Genomic DNA, 22950 nt, shown 5'->3' with positions numbered 1-22950 from the left:
ACAATCACCACAGGCGTGAACTTGGTTGGGGGGCACACTAACAGTCTCTCGTAGTCCAGGGTCGCTGGTCCACAACAGAACAAGCTTGCAGCATAAATTGGCTAGAACTGATGGTGACCCATCTGGCCCTTTGCAAATTTCAACCAGAGATTCAGGGCCAGCATGTCCTCCTGTTGACCAACAACGTGGTCACAAAGGCACACATAAACAGACAAGAGGGCACACACTCAAAGCCCCTCATGAGAGAGGCAGAGAGACTATGCCACTGGCAGAGAAGCATCTACTATCCATCAGATGGAACATATCTCAGGACAGTCCAACATCCAAGCAGACTGGTTGAGCAAGGCCAATATCAACCATTTAGAGTGGCACCTGCACCTGAGACTGTTCCAAGAGATGTCAGACCACTTCAGCCAGCCAATCCTGGACCTCTTTGCTTCATCACTCAATGCCCAGCTACCAAGATTCTTCTCGAGTTTTTGAACCCAGGGAGCAGAGGGAGTCAATGCCCTACGCTGCCACTGGCCTCGAGGTCTCCTATATGCTTTCCCTCCCCTGCCACTGATACCCAAAGTGAACTGGAAACTCCTGGAGGAAAAAGCAGAACTGTTATTAATCACACCATACTGGCCCAGATGTCCGTGGTTCACAAATCTCAGAGACCTATCAACAACCGACCCTTGGAGAATCCCGCTGGACAGAGTCTCCCTCACACAGTGTCCAATACAGCATCCAGACTGACAATGGCTCCACTTAGCCATATGGCACTTGAGCAGAGACTCCTGAAAGGCAAGAAACTCTCCAACAAAGTCATTACAATGATCCAGGTGGCCAGATGTCCATCCACTAATAGCATTTATAATGCCACTTGGATTAGTTTTTACAGGTGGTGTGAAAAGACAAAGATAGATCCCATCTCTCCATTGGGGGCACACATACTGGACTTCCTCCAGGAAGGCCTGGAAAAAGGCCTTCCTGGCAGGCAGGTGGCAGCTCTAGCCTCAGTTATCTCCTGCAGGGACCTACAATCCTTCGCTCATTACCCGAGGATAGGTAGTTTTGTCTATGGGGCCACTAATTTAAGACCTCCAGTGTCTGAACAAGGTTCTCACAGCACTCACCAAACAACCATTTGAACTTCTGAGAACCATGAGCCTCCACCTGCTCACCTATATGTCCTTAGTAGCCAAAATATTGGCAAGATGAATCTCTGAGCTGGCTGCCCTGTCAATGAGACAAGACCTTTGTATATTCCACTCCAACAGAGTCGTTCTTCATCTAGACCTGACCTTTATACCCAAAATTAATTCTGCCTTTCATCGAGCACAGGAGTTGATCCCCCAACTTCTGTTCAAGACTGGCCCATGCCCTAGAGAGACAATGGCATTACTAGGTGTAAGAAGGGCCCTTCACATTTATATAAACAGGACTGTGTCACACAGGAAGATGGAGGCTCTCTTCATCTCATTCCAACCCTTCACTGGGCAGGAAAGTCAAAGCCTCTACAGTAGGCAGGAAGATGGAAGCTCTCTTCATCTCATTCCAACCCTCCACTCTGGGCAGGAAAGTCAAAACCTCTACAGTAGGCAGGTGGCTACGAGCCACAATTGCAAAAGCCTATGGAGCGCAGACATTGCCAGTACCCAGAGGGATAACGGCACACTCCACCAGGAGTGCTGCCATATCTGCGGCTTGGGAAACTCAAGCACCAATCGAGGAAATCTGCAGGGCGGCGACATGGTCATCACCGTCATCCTTCATAAGACACTATAGACTAGACATTTTTGCCTCGGCAGACTCAGCCTTTGGCAAACAGATCTTACGACAGGTTCACATGAGGAGTGGGACTCCAAACCAGACAGAGACCCTCCCATAGGACATGCCAGCTTTGGTATGTCCCAGGTCTGGATGCTCGGAACAGCTCTCAGGAGAAGGGGTGTTGGTGCTTTCCTGATACGCCCATTTTCTGGGAGCTGTGAAGAGCATCCAGCCCCACCCAGGGACCATCTTGTTCTGGGTCCAATACTGGCCAAGACTAAAGAGCTATGGTGAAGGAGAACAGTGATGAACTTATCACTTCAACTTCACCAAAACTGGGGACACTTGGGAGGAGCCAAAAGGAGGAGTATCTTCGGAAATCAGCTCAGCCTATCGAATGACAGATGGAAGCACTTCCAATGCCTGGATGCTCTTCACAGCTCCCAGAAAATGGCCGTATCAGGTAAGCACCAATACCTCTTCTCATCCCCTGTCCAAGATTCAATTGCAAGCATTAATTCTGGTCTGAAAGAGACACATGTTTTGTCATGGAAGACTTTGGACTCAAATAGTTCTATTACAGTAAATATTGAGTTGTGCACAACTCCTTGAGTTAGCTTTCTGCTCTTTGTACTGTTACATTGAAAGAAAATTCAACTAACCTTCAACTTTACTCACCCTCAGCTGTGCAGGTTTTCTAAGGCAAGCTGAAAACAAATGCTAAAGATTCTCCCAGGGCACTTTTTGGAAGTTGGCCATATAAGATGATTCCTATGCTACTACCCAAAAATATTCTTGGGCCAACACTTGAGACCTTTCTACTCTAGAAAATGTTTGCTTGGGTGGAATGAACTTTGGTTAGAAAGGTAGTAGAGGTTTATCTCACAGATGATCCAATATATTATAGGGATTGTTTTTGCCAACACAGTCAGATCTTGGTGAGGTATTAAACCACTAGTCAGAAAAGAACACACATTGGTTACATTCTTAAAGTATGTGCCCTTATAATATAGCCTATAACTTGAGTAAATATTACACACACACACACACACACGTGATATATTCAAGTGTCAAATATGCCTGCATATATCACTGCGAATCATTGCGCTAAATTGGAATTCATGCTCCTAATGAAGCATGAAAAAAATCACAGGTCATAACACCATAACAGCTGCCTAGCCTATTTTATGACCTTGAAGCCACTTGACAGACCATCTGGTTGGCTTTTATTTTATTGTCCCTGGTCCAGAATTCCATTCTTATAGACTAGGAATGTGTTTGCTTGAATGTAAAGAAAACAAGAGATCACATCCTTTCTAACTGATTTTAGGGAGCAAAAGACAGAACTACAGCTCTTAACATAGCCCTACCATAAATTCATATTTCTCTGGTTTATATTTTTTTCCTCTTCAAATTAAGATCTCATTTGGCTCCACTGCATTGCGTCAGCACTACGTACTAAACAAAGTTTTTTTACAGCCTAACCATTCCATAATATTCTAAATCAGAGGTCGCCAACCTTTTGGACCTCAGGGACCACCAAACTCATAATGTTAAATCCCAGGGACCACTAATATGAATTTTGACTGATGGTGGCTTGCTGACGTTGGTGGGAGAGAGAGAGAGAGAGGTGGGGGGATCTGATCTATCCTCTCTCCCTCTCTCTCTCACACACAAACACATGGGCAGGGGTAGGATTCAAATTTAACAACCGGTTCTGTGGGCATGGCCTAATTTGTGGGTGTGGCTTGGTGGTCATGTGATTGGCTGGGCATGGCTTGTATGTAAATATTATAAATATTTATGTAAATATTGATTTTTTTATATAAAAAGAGCAACTTTTATCCAAAATCAGGCAAAGCAGGCAGGCAGATTGAGTTGCTCATAGAATCACAGATTCACTCAGAGATCTATCTATCATCGGCTACCTGAGTCTGCACTGAATAATAGAAGCTTCAATCCGAAGGAAGGTTTGGCTTTGCTTAAAAGCAGAGCTGAAGATCTAAAGATTAGCTAGAAAGCAAGGAATCCAATGATTTCCTGCTTTCTAGCTTTTTTTAATTTTTATTTATTTTGATTTGTCAATCGCTTACAAGATAATAGGTATAAGTATATACATAGTTATGAATACATGAAATGGGTACATATAAGAAAAAAAAATAGGACAGGGACGGTAGGCATGTTGGTGCACTTATACACGCCCCCTACAGACCTCTTAGGAAAGGGGTGAGGTCAATAGTAGACAATCTAAGGTTAAAGTTTTTGGGGTTTGGGGAAGAAACCACAGAGTCAGGTAGAGTATTCCAGACATTGACCACTCTGTTGCTGAAGTCGTATTTCCTGCAATCAAGTTTGGTGCGGTTAACCTTGAGTTTGTATCTATTGTGTGTTCTTGTGTTGTTATGGTTGAAGCTGAAGTATTCATGATAGGTAAATCATTGCAATGTATGATTTTATATACCATACTTAGATCAGACCGAAGACTGCATAATTCAAGGTTTTCTAGGTCTAGAATTTCAAGTCTGGTGATATAAAGTATTCTACAATGAGTAGAGGAGTGGAGAAATCTTCTTGTGAAATATTTCTGGACTTTCTCAACTGTGCTAATATCAGATACATAATGTGGGTTCCAGACTGATGAGCTGTATTCGAGTATTGATCTAGCAAATGTTTTGTATGCTCTAGTTAGTAGTGTGATATTACCAGAGAAAAAGCTACATAGGAGTAGGTTAACAACTCTTAATGCCTTTTTGGCTATGTAGTTACAGTGGGATCTAGCACTTAGATCATTAGAGATGAGTATTCCAAGGTCCTTTACAGAGCTTGGATCATCAACAAGGTCCTGACTATTCAGCTTGTATTTTATTTTCTGATATATATTTTTTGCCAATATGTAAGACAGAGCTAATCTAAATCTCCCAGTACAGCAGAACAGCTGATGGTCGGCAAATAAAAGGAAAAATAGCAACTTAGTAGGCAAGTTTGCCAGGTAAGGAGTGAGTGGGCAGGGAAGGTTCCCGCGGGCCATGTGGGTGGCACAGTGTTGTGTTCACACACAGCCTTGATTAATTGCTTTGGGGGGGTGCTCTGGGGGTGACATTTCTCTGCGGACCACCAAAATTTTCTTGTGGACCACCAGTGGGCCGCAGACCACCTGTTGGCGACCATTGTTCTAAATAACCATTTATTTTAATAATACAATATACACTAAATCACAACCAGTCTGCAAGCAATTAAATACCACCATTTCATTTCAGGAATTAGTCCAGTTCTGTAGTTTCTCCAGAGAAAAGCCTGAAATCGAACATATCTTATGTGAGAAAGTAAGTCCTATGCATACCAAAACATGCAAAAGCATGTTGTATAACAAATTAAGAAACAGCAGGCTGATGTTTTCTCTGCAGTGTTTATCTGATACCTTTGTAAAACCTATATTGAATCCATAATTATTTTTTACTAGCATAGTGTCCTATCTGGGGCGGGGAATGCGAGAAAGGTCATAGTTATGGTGCTGAGTGATCAAAGCAACTAAATATTAAATCTTTTAAGCTTTTACTTTGTATTATTACATGCACAACGTGAGCTGCCTGTGCTTTAGCTGGTGTTGGCCTTCATATTCATTGAGTTCTTCACAAGAACTAAAGATGTTATTATGTGCCGGCACAGTATACACTTAATGTGGCCTTTTGTAATTGATAGAGATCAGTGAAGTGCGAATCATTTCCAAATGCCATCCAAGATTATCTGATATGGCATCCAGTGTGCCAATAACTACTGGGAGAGCCACAACTGATTGATTTATTAATCTTTCAATTTCAGTTTTCAGATCTTGATACTTTGTGATCTTTTCCAGCACTTTATTTTCTATTCCACTATCCCCTGGTATTACCACATGAATTATCCATACTTTCTTCTTTTCAAGCCCAGTTAAATCTGGTGTGTTGTGCACCAAGACATTATCAGTTTGTATTTAGAAATCTCCTAAATATTCTAACCTGCTTATTCTTTTTAATACTTATTCAACTCTACGTTCCCACCAATTTTTCATTATTGGCGGACAATAAGTTTTACCGAAGTAAAAATTGAATCATTTTGGTGAATGTATTATGTTGTTTGCAATCAGTTTGCACAGTCTTCTTGCATGAGCTGTGTATATGATCTATTGTTGATTTTTTAAAATTCTGGCCTTGATTACATTATTTTGAATAGCTTGCTCTTCAATTTCCTTTTTAAATGTTCCTATTGTAATCATTTGCTAGGTTTTGTCTTTATTCACTTTCTCCTCAATCTTTTATAGAAACTGACCATGTAACGCTTTTCCTTGCCAACATCCTGTTCTTGTTTTTATTATGTTATTTTCAGGGGTGGGATTCTACAGGTTCGTACCTATTCGCTAGAACCAGTTGTTAACATTCTAAGCAGTACAGAGAACTGGATGTTAGAAGAAATTACTGGCCTAATCTTGTAAGGAAGGCAGGAAGCAAACATTCTGGTGTTGCTTACAGAAACTGCCTCTCTGTTAACCCTTATTACATTCTTGGCAGGATTAGACTTCCTGTCTCAGGAACTTCTTTGGAGTTTTTCTTCCCCCTCCTTAGCTGGTACTTTGCTTGTGTGGAGTGACCATTCAAAGTTACAATGGCACTGAAAAAAGTGACTTATGACCATTTTTCACACTTACAACTATTGCAGCATCCCCACAGTCACAAGAGGCCAGGTGAGGAGATGCATGCCTCGATGTGAGTGATGTTGAGCTGGCCACACCCAGCCAGTCACATTACCACTAAGCCATGCCCACCAACTAAGCCACACCCACAGAACCGGTTGTTAAAAAGATAGAATCCCACCCCTGGTTATTTTGATATTCATGTTTTGTTTCCTGCATGTTCCATTAGCATGTTCCATTTTTTAACTTACAACAATGCTTGTTTTGGGCTGTCTTTTATGTAATCAGGCAATGCATGCTTTTCTTCTTTGATAGTTTCTGTGACTTGAAGTAAATTCTGCTTCCATTTCTGCAGGACAGATATAATCTACCAATTTCACAATGGGGATGTAATAACAGTTTTCTTGTTTTTTAGTCCAAACTGCCCAGTTCAAAAATAAAGATATCTTCCTAGATAGCTATCCTAGCACTTAGTTTCCAGGAAATATAGAACTAGAAATATATACATTTTCTTAAGTTAAAATAAACTTATTTTAACATTGTGTTTAAAATATTTCAAAATGGTGTTCAAAAAGCCACATTAATAAGCTCCAACATGTTTGTCAGGAGATATTAATCATTAAATTTGATGTTGAACAAAGGAATCAAAGTCTTTCTCTGTCTACGTCTATGAGCTAAGACTTTCATTGCTGGCCTTCTGTTTCCAGGTCTATTGAACAAATTCTCATAATTTTTCAGCTTAGTTCCTTAGTTGTGTTGGCTATATGTTGAAGAAGCCCATACCCATTTGGAGCACTCCATGTTGGAAATACCAGCCGAGAAGAACTGAAGCTACTATTCAAAAAATTATGTTTGCAATTGCAGTTATGTGCAATTATGAGATTTACACAGGAGCAGGCCAGAGACAGTAGTTATAGCTGACTGATACTAGAGATAAATTTGGGATCCCTTGAGCTGAAACTTGAAAGAATATTATATTAAGATTAATCCCAGAGTGGTGAAGTATTTAGTGCATAAATATCACAGTAAATCTATTTTAGGATTAAAATGTTTAGCAAAGGAAAGATTTGTAGACTAAAGTCTTGACAAATGCCAATCACTTACTAGTTCAATTACCTATGAGATAAACAGTTACAATAATAATACAATAATACTTTAGTCACGACAGTGAAGTGAAGATTAGTAATTCCAGTGAAAAGCAGAGAAAGCCAGATATTATTGAAGACTTTTTCCCCTTATCATCAACTAAACTTCTTGAGTGCAATTATTTTAATAACATCAATGAGGTGCCATACAAACCTTCATAGTTTGAATCAAACTCTCTCAATTTCCCAAACTAATTTTAAGCATAGTCAACAGGCAAAAATAATAATAATAGATGACCTCAATTCAGATATGTTTACATTCTTCTGTTCTAGTTGTTTTTAGGATTTGTTAATGTTAACTTGCTGTGGTAAAAGCTCTGCTAGTCCCGTTGTTAGTTCTCCAGCATCATATAATCTCCAAGCATGAGAAAAATTAGTATTACTGAGAATTGCTGATGTACAACTAGTTTATAAAATATAGTATATGTGGAAACGAGCATATGGACTCTAGCTTGCCATCTTGTACACCAGGTCTCCAAAAGGAGTCAACTTGTTTCTGGTCTTTTCTATCTTATAGCTGTTTTTAGTTCAATAATAATGGAGTTTATTTTGAACTTTGTTATTAAAGAATATAAATATATTTGGTATAACATTATGACTGTATACCAAATATTGAAAAGAGCTGTTTATTTAAATCCAAATTGAAGGCCAGTTTCTGTTTTCTTTTAGTATTTTTTTCTGCAAGCAGTTTTCTTCTGTCTATGATTAAGGATGCATGTAACAGAGATGGAAGAACTCCTCACTGTTTGACTTATTCATTAAAACACAAAGCTGGTTACCAAGGGTTGTGGATGAGTTTAGTACTGCAGTAAATAAACACAAACCTCTCATCTACTCCAGAATGTGTATCAGAGAACTGGCAGACTGAAAGTAAACTGACTGTTGCTGTCATTTAAAGCAGAAAAAAACCTTCCAAGCCATAAAAGTAAAATTCTGATAGATTAGGCATATTTCACTTATGAAATATCTAAGAGCAGACAGATTTCAGTTTGTGCTCATTTTCATGTGCTCATTTATAAGTTTGTTCTATTTCGTTTTCATATTAAAGGGCGAATGAAAGATACATATTTAAATATATATTGTGTACAGTAAATAGGCAAAATATGCATACAATATCAAGAATATAATTTACCCCAAATTGCATATTTTAAAACATAAGTAAATATATTTTTGAGCAAAAATCAAGGAAGTGTGAAATCCATCAGCTAATTAATGTCTGGCCTGCACATTGCACTGGAAGCTGCAAATCACCTCCATTTACATCACATCAGAATTATAAAAGACTAATCAAGTATCCCTAGTGAGAGAAAACACATTTAGTTTACTCCTTCTCTCCCTTACAAGCATGGTGTAAAGGCCCTAAAGAAGTCCATACAATATTTGCAGAATAAGCTGCTACGTTGCTAGTTTTCTGCTAGCAGGTGCTATTATGCATCCTCATATAAGAACTAGCAGATCACTTTATGCAGCTGGTGGTAGCATAATTATTTTGCAAGTAAAATCCTCTCTGAATCTGTCGTTGAATGTGGTTCATAACAGAATTTGCACTAGTAGAGCAACAATGCTGCTGCTTCAGCACTGCAATACGCAGCCTCGATTTTGTGATCTTCAATTCCAACACTCTCTGCCAACTTCCCACAAGTCAGTGGGGAAGCCTGCAGGAAGTGTGAGCTTCATCATGGTTGTTGATGTTCCCTGCTGGCTTCCCACAACCAAATGCATCCCTATGGTCTTGCCTTGCCATACATCTGCATGCTCTCCCTTTGGGGACATGCCAGAATGGTGAGCAGGGATGCAGTTTTCCTGACAGTCTGTAGCTCTTTTTGTTTCTCTCCCCCAAGCAAAGTAGCAGGTCGTTCCACATGTCAGCCAAGGAAAAGGGTTAATTTTGACACACTCTGCCAGCTTCCCAAATGGGAAGGTTGCCAAGAAATTGGAAGTTGCTTCTGCTCCTACTTCTTTTTTGCCAGCCTAGAGTCATTCTGCTTCTCTATTTAATTAAGGAAACATATCTCAATGGTGACTGGTTCTTTAGCTTTAACTATATTTCTTCATTTCAGGGAGATAAGTGGTCCTTTTTCCACCCCTGAAAGATATGTAATTTGCCCACATTTTGAAAATCAAACAAGATTCAAAATAATGAACTGAACATTTCCAGTCCAAAATCTGAATTACCACAGTAAAAATATAATAGAAATTCCAGAATAAGAATATGGATCTTTGTTTCTTTTTCCCCTTACAGTTGAGTATGGACTTGAACATTTTATGGTTTATAGTTAGAGGACATTTGTGACTACCAGCTGCCAATTTGGAAATTCTTTCAATTTAAATATTTAAGGCTCCAATTCTCTGTTTCAATTCAGCCGGAGTTTTATTCAGACTAAGGGCAGAAAGTGTCAAGGAAAGATCACAATTCACCAAGTCATTGTTAATTTATCTCCTTAAGGTAGAGCTGAAGCTATGTAGCAAGGTAAGATGGATCAGGAAAATTCCCCCAAAGACTTGTTTCAGCCAGAATTTAAGTTGGCAGATTTTTATTCAAGCCCAAAGGAGACTCTAACCCTGATCAAAATAAAACATTAGAAGTTATGTGAGGGACATCCAGTATAATTTTAAGCATGTTTATTGAACAATAATGTTTACCAATGATTTAACTACTTGAGTAAATCAATTTGAACCCTTGATACAAGCAGAGATGGCTCCAGAGACAAGTCAGAAGCTGCAAATAGTTGAGATGCTCCATCTTTTCTTTCATTGCAAGAAACCCATATCATAAAACAGCCAACAAGATTTTGAAATAACTATGTGCCCTTTTTCCTGATAATAGTCTTTTCCCAGCTGACCTCAAGGCAAATCAATGTTTAATTAACCTAGACACTGTCTCTCTGATTTATTCAAATTTACATGTCATCAATGAAAACTTGAAGTCCTTTTATTCTTATTAAACCTGCCCTCAAAAGACTCCTTATTAGACAGAACTTCTTCAAATCCCCTCTGAAAACAAACCCAATCACTCTACATACATATATATAGATCCTTTTAGAGCAAAGTGAATGTATGCAAAGCACAGACCAAGGGATAAGAAACACTAATCAAAAGAAACTAAAGGCATTGAAAAAAATAAAATTTCGCTATTCTCTTTCCAAATCCTTAATTCCATAGAAATCCTCCAAGACCAAATTTCTGTTTTTCTGTACAGAGGATAGAAATCTTCCATTCATAGAGGGAACACCAACATGCTTGGCGGAAAGATTTAGGGTGTTCCATGTCGCTATTTTGCATCACTTCAAATTTGGCTCAGGTGGTCAGTTTCATGTTACCATCTGTTTTAGAATCTGCATTGATTTATTTCTGATGCTTATTCAGTATATTGCAATCTGCAACAAATCTGCTATTTAAAATGGCACTTCATTGCACTGTGGCTTCCAAATGGCAGCTGCCACTTCACCATTATAGAAGCCGTTCTTGTCAAAACAGAGTATGCAGCTGATGCATATCAGTTATGTCTTGACTTTTTATCAAAAGCATGCCTTTGGGAGAAACTTCACTGCGGTCAAGCAAAGTATCCTATCATGGAAGAAAACAAGTGATACATAAACCACTAGTAGGGTCACTGCAGTTTGATAGGTGTTGTGTGCAATTCACATTCTTATTGATGAGAACTCTTAATTTAATTTACCTTCTGGTTCTTAGACTCCAGTCAGCTATTAGCCTATTTCTACTGCTATATAATAATAGTTTGGCATCCAATTTCTGGAATGTCTCTTTCTACATGTATTGTTTAGAATACAACACCCACCTGAGTCCACACACTACAGCAGCATGAAGAATTGTAAGTGGGCCTTTAGAGGGTGTTAACACTTTCATTGACACAGACTGACTTTTCCTCACATAAAGAAGCTTCACAGCACAGCAACCTCTGTTTGCCACTAATAACATCACAACTGATCATTTCTGAAGAAAATTCAAATAAGGATTTGATTATTAAAATTCAAACTAACACCTTGATGACAGTCTTTAGAGAAATGAGTATAATATAACTAGTGTCACTGTATACCACTACTCTTCTGCTACATGTGGGATGCATCAGATAATCTAGTGCTGTCTTAGGAGGGAAGCAATTGGCTGGAAAAAAATAGGAATACCTTATTCATTTGTTCATTTATTACATCAATTTATATAACCACCCATTTTGCACTTGTGATTCTGTCTAGCAAATATAAAACTATAATCAAGCAAAAACTATAATTAATACTATAGTGGTAGATAGAGGCCAGTGGTGGGATTCAAATATTTTTGCCACCGGTTCGGTGGGTGTGGCTTGGTGGGCGTGCTTTGTGCACGTGCACACACTTTGCGTGCACGTGCACACCAAAGGTGAAGGCGCAGGGGTGTTTGCACAGGCGCAGAGGCGTTCTAATTCACCTCCTGTAAGCCTGCATGATCTCAGTCGCTTCAGCAGCTGCCGCACAGCACTCTTCTGTGCCGCGTAAAGCAGCTGCACTTCAAATTCAGTGGATAAAGGTGAGTATGGAGCCCAGGTGGGCGGTTGGGCCCAACAGCAGAGCGGTGGAGAGAACCGTTTCGGTCTCCACTGCTCATCGCTACTACTGGCTCGCCAGAACTGGGCCAAACCAATAGAATACCACCACTGATATAGACATAGGCAAAGTCAGCTTTGTCAGGCCATAAAAGCTGCAAACTCACAGCGATGGGTCATTTAGCCTCCCAATCCCGTACCTGATGAAAATCCAGGTCTTTGGGGACTTACAAAATGGTAGTAGAGTTCTGAATCTCAGGACTTTGATGCTCCAGAGTGAGGCATCCACCATATTTTTGCAATGACTCACCATTTCTCTATCTGCTGCCTCTGCACTGCTGCATTTTGAAGTCTGAGCAAAATGTTTTTTATGAACTGAATCAAGATAACAGTGGAATCATCTGAAACTGCTGGAATCCAGCTATATGAACCACAAAACTCCCTTCTGGGAAAAAAAAAGTGATAATAACTTGAAATATATAAATAAATTATGAAGGCCCTGGAATAAAAACATAACAAATAATAGATGGCAAATAATCAAATGTAGCAATATTATGTCAATCACACAGGTTAGAAGCCAATAGGTGCTCATTTAGCTTACTTCAATGGAACTTGTCTGAAATTTCAATATGAATGAGACAGAGAGTTTGATTGCTCAATACTAGGTCAACCATGTAATGCTGAAATCAGTTTTAGCTAATGGAAATTTAACAGTCAGCTGATAAATTAATGGCTTGCCAGATGTTGCTTGCAGAACTTAAACATGGAGCTATATATTTATGAGCAGCAGATAACAACAGTAAATATATGGAAGAAACCAAGATATGCTGAACATTATTCTGTTGAGAATGCACCATCTGCTCCATTTTCATAGTCTTGTGTTCTGCCACATTTTTAGCATCAGTATTAGCCTGAGAGCTTTTAGCTCCTGCATTATTAAGAGATAAGGTTATCAGTCAATGAAAAGTACATTGTACATTCTGTACATTGGATGTACAGAACTATTTTAACTTATTCTTTTGGTATTTTATTTATAAATGTATATCTTATTACAGTTTAAGATATTTATGCATGAAATAATTATTTTAATTCTTATTAGGATGTCTGGCAGTAAAAGAAGACAAAGCTCTTGTTCTTTTAACAGTCATGTAGAAGAACAAATTTCTGCAAACAGATGGCTCTAGCTAGTTCATATTTCATAATCTGTCAGTAGTTTTATTGATCCTATTGGAGGATTCAATATCTGAATTATGTCTTTAAAAAAAAAGAAAAGGAATATTTCCTATCGCATAGAAAGTACCAAGAGAATATTAGGCTAATGTTTAATCTACAGCAAAAACAATATGTCAGAATTGTGAATCAGGATCCTATAGTATAATCAAACTATTCCAGGAAGTCTGCTTTTTCTAGCATATTACTTAGTTCAGCATTTGTCTAAAAAAATCAAATAAAAAATCAAATATGAGGTATAGATTTCATTTTTTTATTTGGAAAAACATTTATCTTTGGCTTGGGTCAGGGAACCAAGTAGACCTTTTCTTAAAATATAATATACATTTTTCTGCATGGTTCTCTCTGAACAAAGTATATACATTTTAAAAAATAATACAATTAGTCCTTTCTATATCAAATTTATAAAACTTTTTTAAAAAATTAAAGCATGTAGTCCTGCTGTGAACTGGATGTGTTTTAAGAGATATACTTTGAAAAGATCATGAATCAGGATAAAATTAGAATGATGCTAAAATATACTGGGTCAGTCAGTTCTTTCATATTGGAAGAACATATGTGAAAAACTTAATCCAATTCAGCAAAAGCAAAGTATTTTTAGAAAAGCTAATGCATGCTGATTTGTCTACCCACGTGCAATATATATATTATATAGAATTTAAATAACACTGGGGCCCTAGAATTCTTTCATTCCACTATAATCCTGAACCTCATCCCAAGGAAAACCTTCAAAGCTCTCATAGCTAATCATCATCATCATCACCAGGCAATTACAGACCAATTACCTGCTTACCAACAACTTTCAAATTGTTAAAATTTGGAGATGTAATAGCTGATGCAGTCCAATAGCATCTAATTGAAAACAATCTCTTTGCACCTGAGCAGAAAGGAAACTGCCCCAATAGCCGAGGAATAATAGATTAACTCCTAACTGACAATCATTTTGAAAACCTGCAAGAGAAGAAAGACCAATCTGAACATAGCATGGATTGACTACAAAAAGGCATGGAAGACACAGTTGCAGGTCAATGATGAGAGGCTGGGAGTGGTTAATATCAAGAGAGGAATATTTCAAGGAGATTCACTATCACCACTTTAATTGTCATTGCACTTTTTTGTCTGTCAACAATACTGAATAACTCAGGCCATGGCTATCAAACATCAGAAACATCTACCAAACTATCCCACTTCCTGTACATGAACGATCTGAAGCTGTATGGAAAAACTTCATCTGAAACAGAATTGCTGCTCAACGGTGTCTGTAAATATAGCCAAGATATTGCAATGGAGTTTGGATTGGACAAATGTGTCACACTCACTATCAAAGAAGGAAAAATAGTGAAAAGTGAAGGAATCAAGATGCTTCATGAAAATAACTTTAAGAGTCTGGATGAAGATAATCACTACAAATATTTGGGTATCTTTCAAGCTGACAACATCAAGCATACTGAAGTCAAGAAAAAGATTAGAGATGAATACATCAATAGAGTGAAGAAGATCTTAGTCCAAACTCAATGGAGGCATTGAAAGCAATCAACACCTGGGCAATTCCAGCCATTAGTAGGAATAGTGGACTGGACTCAAACAGAACTAAAAGGAATGGATAGGAAGACCAGAAAAATAATGACAATAAACCATGTCCTTCATTCTTGCAGTGACATTGTCAGACTCTACCTACCAAGGCAAAAATGTGGGTGTGGAATGTTGCAAGTACATCAGATGGTTGAAGAAGAAAAAAGGGCTTTGGAAGAATATCTGGAGGATAATGAAGACGATGTGCTGAAGTGAGTACACCAGGAAGGTTTGGTGACTATTAGAGAGACCAAACTGGCCTACAAGAAAGACCAAATGAAGAACAGAATGGAGGCATGGGAAGACAAAGCATTATATGGCCCGTACATTAAAAAAATAGTAGGGAAAGCAGATAATAACAAGACCTGGCAATGGCTAAGAGTAGGAAAGTTAAAGAAAGAGACCAAGGAACTAATTTTGGCTGCACAAGACCAAGGCTTAAGGACAAATGCATACAAAGCCAGAATTGAAAAGACAGCAACAGACAATAAATGTTGCCTATGCAAAGAACCTGAACAAACAGTAGACCACCTGGTAAACTGCTACAAGAAGATCACACAGACTAACAATAAATAGTGGCATGCCAAGGTAGCAACAATGGTGCATTGGAAAATCTGCAAGAAATATCATTTGCCTGCAAGCAAGAACTGGTGGGCCATAAAATAGAGAAAGACATAGAAAATGAAGAAGTTAAATTGTTCTGGGACTTTAGAATTCAGAGACAGGCGCCTGCCACATAACACCCCAGACTTAACAGTTGTCGAAAAGAAAGACAAAAAAGTCTGGATAGAGGATGTGGCAGTGCCTGAAGACAGCAGAATAGAAGAGAATGAACTGAAGAAGATAACAAAATAAAGACTTACAAATAGAAATAGAATGACTGTGGCAAAGGCAAGCAAGGGTAGTACTACAATAGTAATACCTTGGATGCAATCTCAAAACAACTGGAGCACTACTTGAATACCATTGGCATTGACAATTTGCCACCCGTCAATTGCAGAAGGCGGCTTTACTTGGAACAACTTCCATCCTGCGATAATATCTGTAACATAGTCAAAGATCCAGGTCTGCCTATCCCAGGTCATTTGTAAGGACTCAATAGGCAGACCAAAAATGCCAAACCCAATCTGAACATTTGGCTGACTGTGTGATGAATAATAAAAATAATATTTTTTTAAAAAAAGGAAGGCTACACAACATTGCAATTCTATCTCTGTTCCCAGCTATGGAAGGCAGATGTAAGATCCTCTTATCCAGTGTTTTTCTGCGTACTCTAGTTCAAACAATATCTCCAGTGACACTACAAACACTGTTCATTATAATGTGTAGTTGTTTTCACTTTTATTAAAGAAGAGTTTGCATCTATGATTTATTTTTACACCGTGTCTGGACAATATATCGATGCAAAACCATGTCATTGTTATTCCAGTCTTGATGATAAAATTGGATTAGTAGCAAGGTATGATGGAACTGTAATGTATAGAGGGTGGAGGGTTGCTTGCCTGTGGTTAACAGCATCTCCTTTGGTGTCTGACAGGGCACAATAATGCTTATCTCAACAATCATTCAAATCAAATAATGGGCGGCTTGCATTGCTGGGGGTTTCAAATGTTATTGGGAATACAAGTCTTTCAGTTCTAGACAATGACATATAATGACACTACACTGGATCAGATCAACACTGACAATCCAGCCGTTTCTCCCTGGCCAAGCAGATGCTATGGAAAAACACAAAAGAGGATGTGTACCTGATCACTTAACTAGTAACCAATCATACTATCCTTCTAAGACTGTTTAAATATATTTACATAAATGGCTGTCTTTATTTCATGCGCCAGTCAAATCCCTTTAATGATTCCCAAAATTACATACTTATCTTTAGGAACTTCCTTTAATATCTCTTGAACTTCCTAGGTTGGGGATAATGGAGGAAGAACGATCTCTTGTTGCAATTGCCTCTTTGCCAGATATAATTTTAGAAAAAGTAATGTGTCTCAATTACCTTTTCCCTTAAAATAAATCTCCCAAACATACTAATTTTTCTAGTTTGGCAAGCTGATGGTCATTTGGCAAGACATTTTCCAGCTTTGTGGTGTCCTCTTTGAAATACATTTTTTTTTTAAATTAGGGAAACAGATATTGAAAAAAAATGCTCTCGGGAAAAGGAAGAGCTACATGCTATAGTCTTGAATTCCTATGCACAAAAGCTTCTCTTTTAAAAGACCTTTGAGATAGGAAGCAGGTGAATTCTGTCTTCTGCCTGAATTACTTCCCACCACAAAGGATTTTCCTAGAGAAGCTCTAGGAACATGAGTGGCTCACTTGCATTTTTAAAGGTTCCTAAAGGACAGAGCATGATCTAAGTGTTGTTGCACTATGTAACTAAGGGTTCAGTCGAATGACGTCTCTGATTGCTTTCCAAGCCAGTGATTCTTGACTTTGCAATTTCTGTGAATGGCTTTCCTTGGAATTGAAAATATGCTGGCAGCATTCTCAGTAGGGAGATTAGCTGATAGCTTTTTGTAGTTGGCTGAAGAAATAACCAATGACTGCTGAGGATAACAGCATGCCTTCTGTTTCCCCGTCATCATTAGAGATTCTACGGTGTAAAATGTGTATGCAAACAACAGAAAACGTAGAGTTCTATAGCTATGAAACTGCTAGCTTTTCTCCCAGAAGTATGATTTGCAGATACTTATTTGGATATCTGCTGGGATGTTCAATACTCCGTTTACATTCCTTCCAATAATATAATATAAATATCAATTTATAGAAAGTAGGAACTCATGTTCTGCCATACTTTCAATGTACAGAAAACATTGCAAAATATATACGCAACACAGTAGCAAACTGAACACACATCAAGAAAAATGGTATTTGTAGCTGTGCAGCTCAGTCATTCTTTTAACAACAGTAGACAACATTGTCCCTAGAAATCATTACAGGAAATCATTGTTTTAACTGAATGCAATAACTTACAGTCCAAAAAGATCACACCCTAAGTCTACTAAATAGGATCCCCATCCCCCAGTGTTTTGTGTGCACAGCTTTCCTAGATTAGAACACTCAAATTTCTTGCTCTGTAAATACATATACAGCTGCATGCACAGATGAAACAAAAATGCTCTTCATCACAGAAACGGAGCATGGAGCAGGAAACATCAGAGAAAAAGCCCTGTGCTTTATTATTTTATGCACCTTCCCAACCTTGGACATTTTAAAATGTGGATTTCAATTCCCAGAATTCTCCAGCCTCCCATGCTGGCTGAGGAATTCTGGGAATTGAAGTTCACACTTCTTAAGTTTCCCACAATTGGCAAACTCTGTTATGCACAATATTCAATGACTGAAGATGGCTTTGATTAGCAAAACATTATAATGACTAAAATTGAACAATGTTTACTCATTCTCCTAAATTAGATTAAATGGGAAATGAGAATCCCAAGGTTTTCATTATACAGTTAGTTCACTGCTAATTTTAGTGAGACAACTCATTGGTAAGTTACACAGCACTCCTGGGCTTGGGTATGCATTGTTTAGGACAATTATAATTTAAAATAATTATAGGTTAAATATTTAAGCATAACTATCACGTAAAAGTGAATTTCACACCAAGTGATGGACAAACTTCTGTACATCTAAAATTGTGAATCTATTATAAAGTATATCTATTGTTAGGTAATAAAGTTGGCATGTACCTAAAAAAACCCACTTCTTCCAACTATTAACTGGCTAAATGACAAATTAATAACAAAAACTTCAAATGAGTAAGTAAAATATATAGGGACACTTTCTTCTAAAGTAAATATATAAACTACTGAAAGGTGAAGCCATAATAGTTGCCTTGACAATCAATTGATATAAATGTCATGCATTCATTATGTATGAGTTTAATATAATTTTATATTATTGTCAAAATCTAAAGAAAAAAACCCCAATATATTGATTATGTTCTGATTGCTTGCTGAAATGAGATGCTTAGAAATAGGGCTGTCTGATTGGTTTAATTCAAGTGAATAGTAGATTTATAACAGCCCAAATCCTGTGAGAATAATTTGAGAAGGATAGATAAATTAAGCTTGAAGCATGAATGGTATGATTACCACTTTCAAGTATAGAAACACTGTCTCATAGATGAAGCAAATTTATTTTCAATTGTTCTGAAGAATCACCCAAACAATGTGTTTAATTTGAAAGAAAGGAGATTTTTCACTAAATATTAGGAAACCTTCATGATGGTATAATCTGTTCTACAATGGAATGAATGTGGTATTAGGCTGAATTGCAGAACAAGCAGAACATGAGGAACCACAGAGTGTTATTGTTAAAATATGTTTTTGCTAGAAAAAAATAAGTAGCATACATAATTTATGTTTTATGTGAAGGATTGTTTAGGTTAATTTTGTTAGTTTAATATGCAATAGTCACAGTACAGTAGAATAGTTAAAGTGTTATTTTAGAACAGAGGTCTCCAAACTTGGGAACGTTAAGACTTGTGGACTTCAACTCCCAGAATTCTGAGAGTTGAAGTCCACAAGTCTTAAAGTTGCCAAGTTTGAGGAGCCCTTTTTTTTAGAAGTAGGGAGACCCATGTTCTAGTCTACCCTTAGCCATAGAGTTTCACTGTATGATTGCAGGCTAGTCACTCTCTCTTTTGCAGAACACCCTATATTGTCTTAGAGAATTGGGGTAGGGGGAATAGGAGGAAGTGTAGTGTATACAAGACAGTATATATTACCGTGAGAGCTTAGCAGAAAGGTGGGATATACATTTCACAAAGAATTCTCAAGGCTAATTATCTTAACATAAATCTGGAGTAATACTACTTAAACTGAAATGTAGTAAAAAGATTTCTATGATAAAATATTATACAATAGGATTATTACACTATTTTCCCCTGAATATTTTATAATCTGGAGACAAGAGGGTGCTCCCTTGTTTTCACATTTTATTGTGCAATATAAAGTAATCCAAGTTGCGTCACCAAATATGATTTACATAGAACGATTTGCTTCATGTAACAGTCTACAAGCAGCTGCCCCAGCTGAATAGTCCCTCATGAAATACTCAGGTGTTGATTGATGCTATCCAAATCATTGCATACTGAAGTTTTACATCCCCTACTTGAGTGAAACATCTGTTGCTAAGCAGGTTTATGTATAACAGCTGAAAAAAAATCTGAGAGCAACTGAAAATTTATAGCATATCTTTTTGGAAGAATGAGGAAGTCTCTTTATATAGAAATTGAAGCAAGGTTAACCATAGCATTACAATATACAGTTACAAAAGAATAACAACATTCAGGCATCTGTCAGATCAGTATACCACACACAGAAACAAAGCTTTCCAAGGCTACTAAGTTTGCCTGAGGTAACACTGTTCATCTCAGTGAAGCACTCAGCATCACGTCAGAGATCTCCTCCAGCAACTCCAGTAGCTCATGGAGAGAAGGCTGCAGAAGAAACACAACACAACATAGCAGCTTTATTTCATTCTTTAGAAGGAGAAGGTAGGGTGTGCCTTTCCCAAGACAACTTTGAAGTGTGCTTCACTTGAGATATCATTAAAACATGCCTTTAAAACTTGAATAGTCCTAATGCAGGGGTATCAAACTGGCAGCCCATGGGCCAGATGCATCATGCGCAGGCCACACCCATCCCAGCTCCATGAAGTAGGGGGAATGTGACGGCATCACGATACGGTGAGTTTCCTAATGGAAACATCCACATTCTGTCCTGACAATAATTTGCTGCAAAATTAGAGTTATTTGTACGTCACAAAAATTGCTTATGTGATGAATCATGATTGTGCATGCAAAACCATCATCATCATCATCTCAAAGTCTCAAAAGTTGATTGAGAATGTTCCTATCTATTCAATGCATTATTGAGTTACCCAGAAGTGTTGAATATCAACACATGTGATTATTAGGCTTGGGACTATGGAATTTGTGTAGTGAAGAAAACACAACCAATATGCATATTTCCCCTTCTTCCAGGCCTAGAATTTTTGAATAGGTATGATTGTGCGAATGCCCATGAGGAAAGTATTTATGAAGAAAGTGGCAATATCCATATGCTGTATATACTCATGAATAATCAAGAATTTTAGGTGCCAAAATGCACTCAAAAAATGTGTTTGGCTTATCCAAGGATGGACTTATCCACTGTATATGGTAGTACCTTTTAAAGCACCTGAACATCACATATATACTTGTGGATAAGCCTATTCATGGATAATCTGACCTGAATTATTTATCAAAACATCATGAAAAATTGATCATCCAGGTTTTATTCACAGATGAACCAACTGGGAATATTAAAACATGACTTTTTTCTAGGAGTGGCTTATTTGTGCATAGCACATTTTCATAATATTTCGGTTAAAAACTCAAGGCTAGCTTATCTCTGATGAGTATATATGATATATGTATGTAGTTAATCATTTTTCTTGATCTTTCTGAAAAGAAAAACATCCAGAATTAGAAATAAAAGAACAGAGGCTGGTATATCAACACTGATCTATAATATGAAATGAAGCATTCGCAGAAGGCCTTTGGTGGTTGATGGTCATCTTGATCAAAACTGTTGCTTTAATTTCTAGCAAGAGTTTCATTCATAATTTTGTTCTTTGTTTTAGGTTACTATGGATGATTTTTACTGTAGATATTTTCTATTTAAAGTTGGAAGACCCCATGGTTACATGACCAAAATTTGGATGCTTGGCAACTGGTACATATTTATAATGGTTGCATTGCCTTGGGGTGACATGATCACCTTTTACAACTTTCTGACAAGCAAAGTCAATGGGGAAGCCAGGTTAACAACCAGGTTACTAATTTATCAACTGTGGTGATTCACTTAATAACTGTGGCCAACAACATAAAATGGGGCAAAACTCACTTAACAAATGTCTTGCTTAGCAACCAAAGGCTATTACTATTTAATATTTATAGCTGATTGGTTTGTTTTATGTATGTACTTTGGTTTTTCTTGCCTAAGTGTAGGACTTTACTTTTCTCTACATTGAATTTCATTTTGTTATATATGGCCCAGTGTCCTAGTCTGTCAAGATCCATCTGAATCTTGAGCCTATCTTCTTGGGTGTTAGCTATTCCTGCCAGCTTAGTATCATCTGCAAATTTGGTAAGTTCCCCTTCTATTCCCTCATCTAAGTTGTTAATGAAGATATTGAAGAGTACTGGGACTAAGATGGAACCTTGTGGCACCCCACTGCTTACTGCCCTCCATGTAGACTTAGACCCATTAAGGACTACTCGTTGAGTACAGTTTGCCAGCCAGTTGCAAGTCCATCTAGTGGTGGTGCTATCTATTCCACTTTTTTCTAGCTTACTAAGAAGTAGGTTGTAGTCTACTTTATTGAATGCCTTGCTGAAATCTAAATATATTATGTCCACAGTATTTTGCTGGTCTACTAATTTAGTCACTGTGTTGAAGAATGAAATAAATTGGTTTGGCATGATCTGTTTTTAACAAACCCATGCTGACTGCTGGTTATTACTTTACTTGTTTCTAGATGTTGGCAGATCTGTTTTTTTATTATTTTTTATTATCTTATCTTTTTTATTATCTTCCCGGGTATTGATGTTAGGCTGATTGGTCTATAGTTTCCTGGGTCTGTTTTTTTCCCTTTTTTGAAGATGTCTTTTACAGTTATGTTTTTGGTGGGTTGAGCTATAGTTTCTTTTTGTGTGAAGATGGATGCAAAGAATGAGTTAAGCAGGTCTGCTTTCTCTCTGTTGCCTGTTTTACTTCCTTGCTGTCTTCTCTTTTTAGTGGACCGACTGTTTCCTTGATTTTTTTTCTTGTTATTTATATGTTGGAAGAAACTTTTTTTTATTATCTTACTGCTAGCATAAGAGTTTATCAAATATGGCAGCATATAAATGCAATAGATTTTGGTTTTAAATCATCAGCTTACATTTTGCTTCTGAACATTCTAATAGTAAAGGACTTCCAACCTTTGCTTCTGTTCTTCTGACCTTTAAGTTCCTAAAATATCTTGTTACAATAATGGCA

General features: G+C 37.7%; 1 protein-coding gene across 1 annotated transcript in view; it reads left to right on the top strand.

Annotated features, from left to right (window-relative positions):
• The window catches only part of KCNJ6 (potassium inwardly rectifying channel subfamily J member 6), a 118187-nt gene that overhangs the window by 76137 nt on the left and 19100 nt on the right, over window positions 1-22950 (top strand). The window lies entirely within an intron of this gene.

The sequence above is a fragment of the Pseudonaja textilis genome, chromosome 7, assembly GCF_049901715.1.
Source record: "Pseudonaja textilis isolate UNSWEBS1 chromosome 7, rPseTex1.2, whole genome shotgun sequence".
Lineage (NCBI taxonomy): Eukaryota > Metazoa > Chordata > Lepidosauria > Squamata > Elapidae > Pseudonaja > Pseudonaja textilis.
Note: the sequence above shows the minus strand (reverse complement) of the source record. Positions and strands in the feature narration are given on the sequence as shown.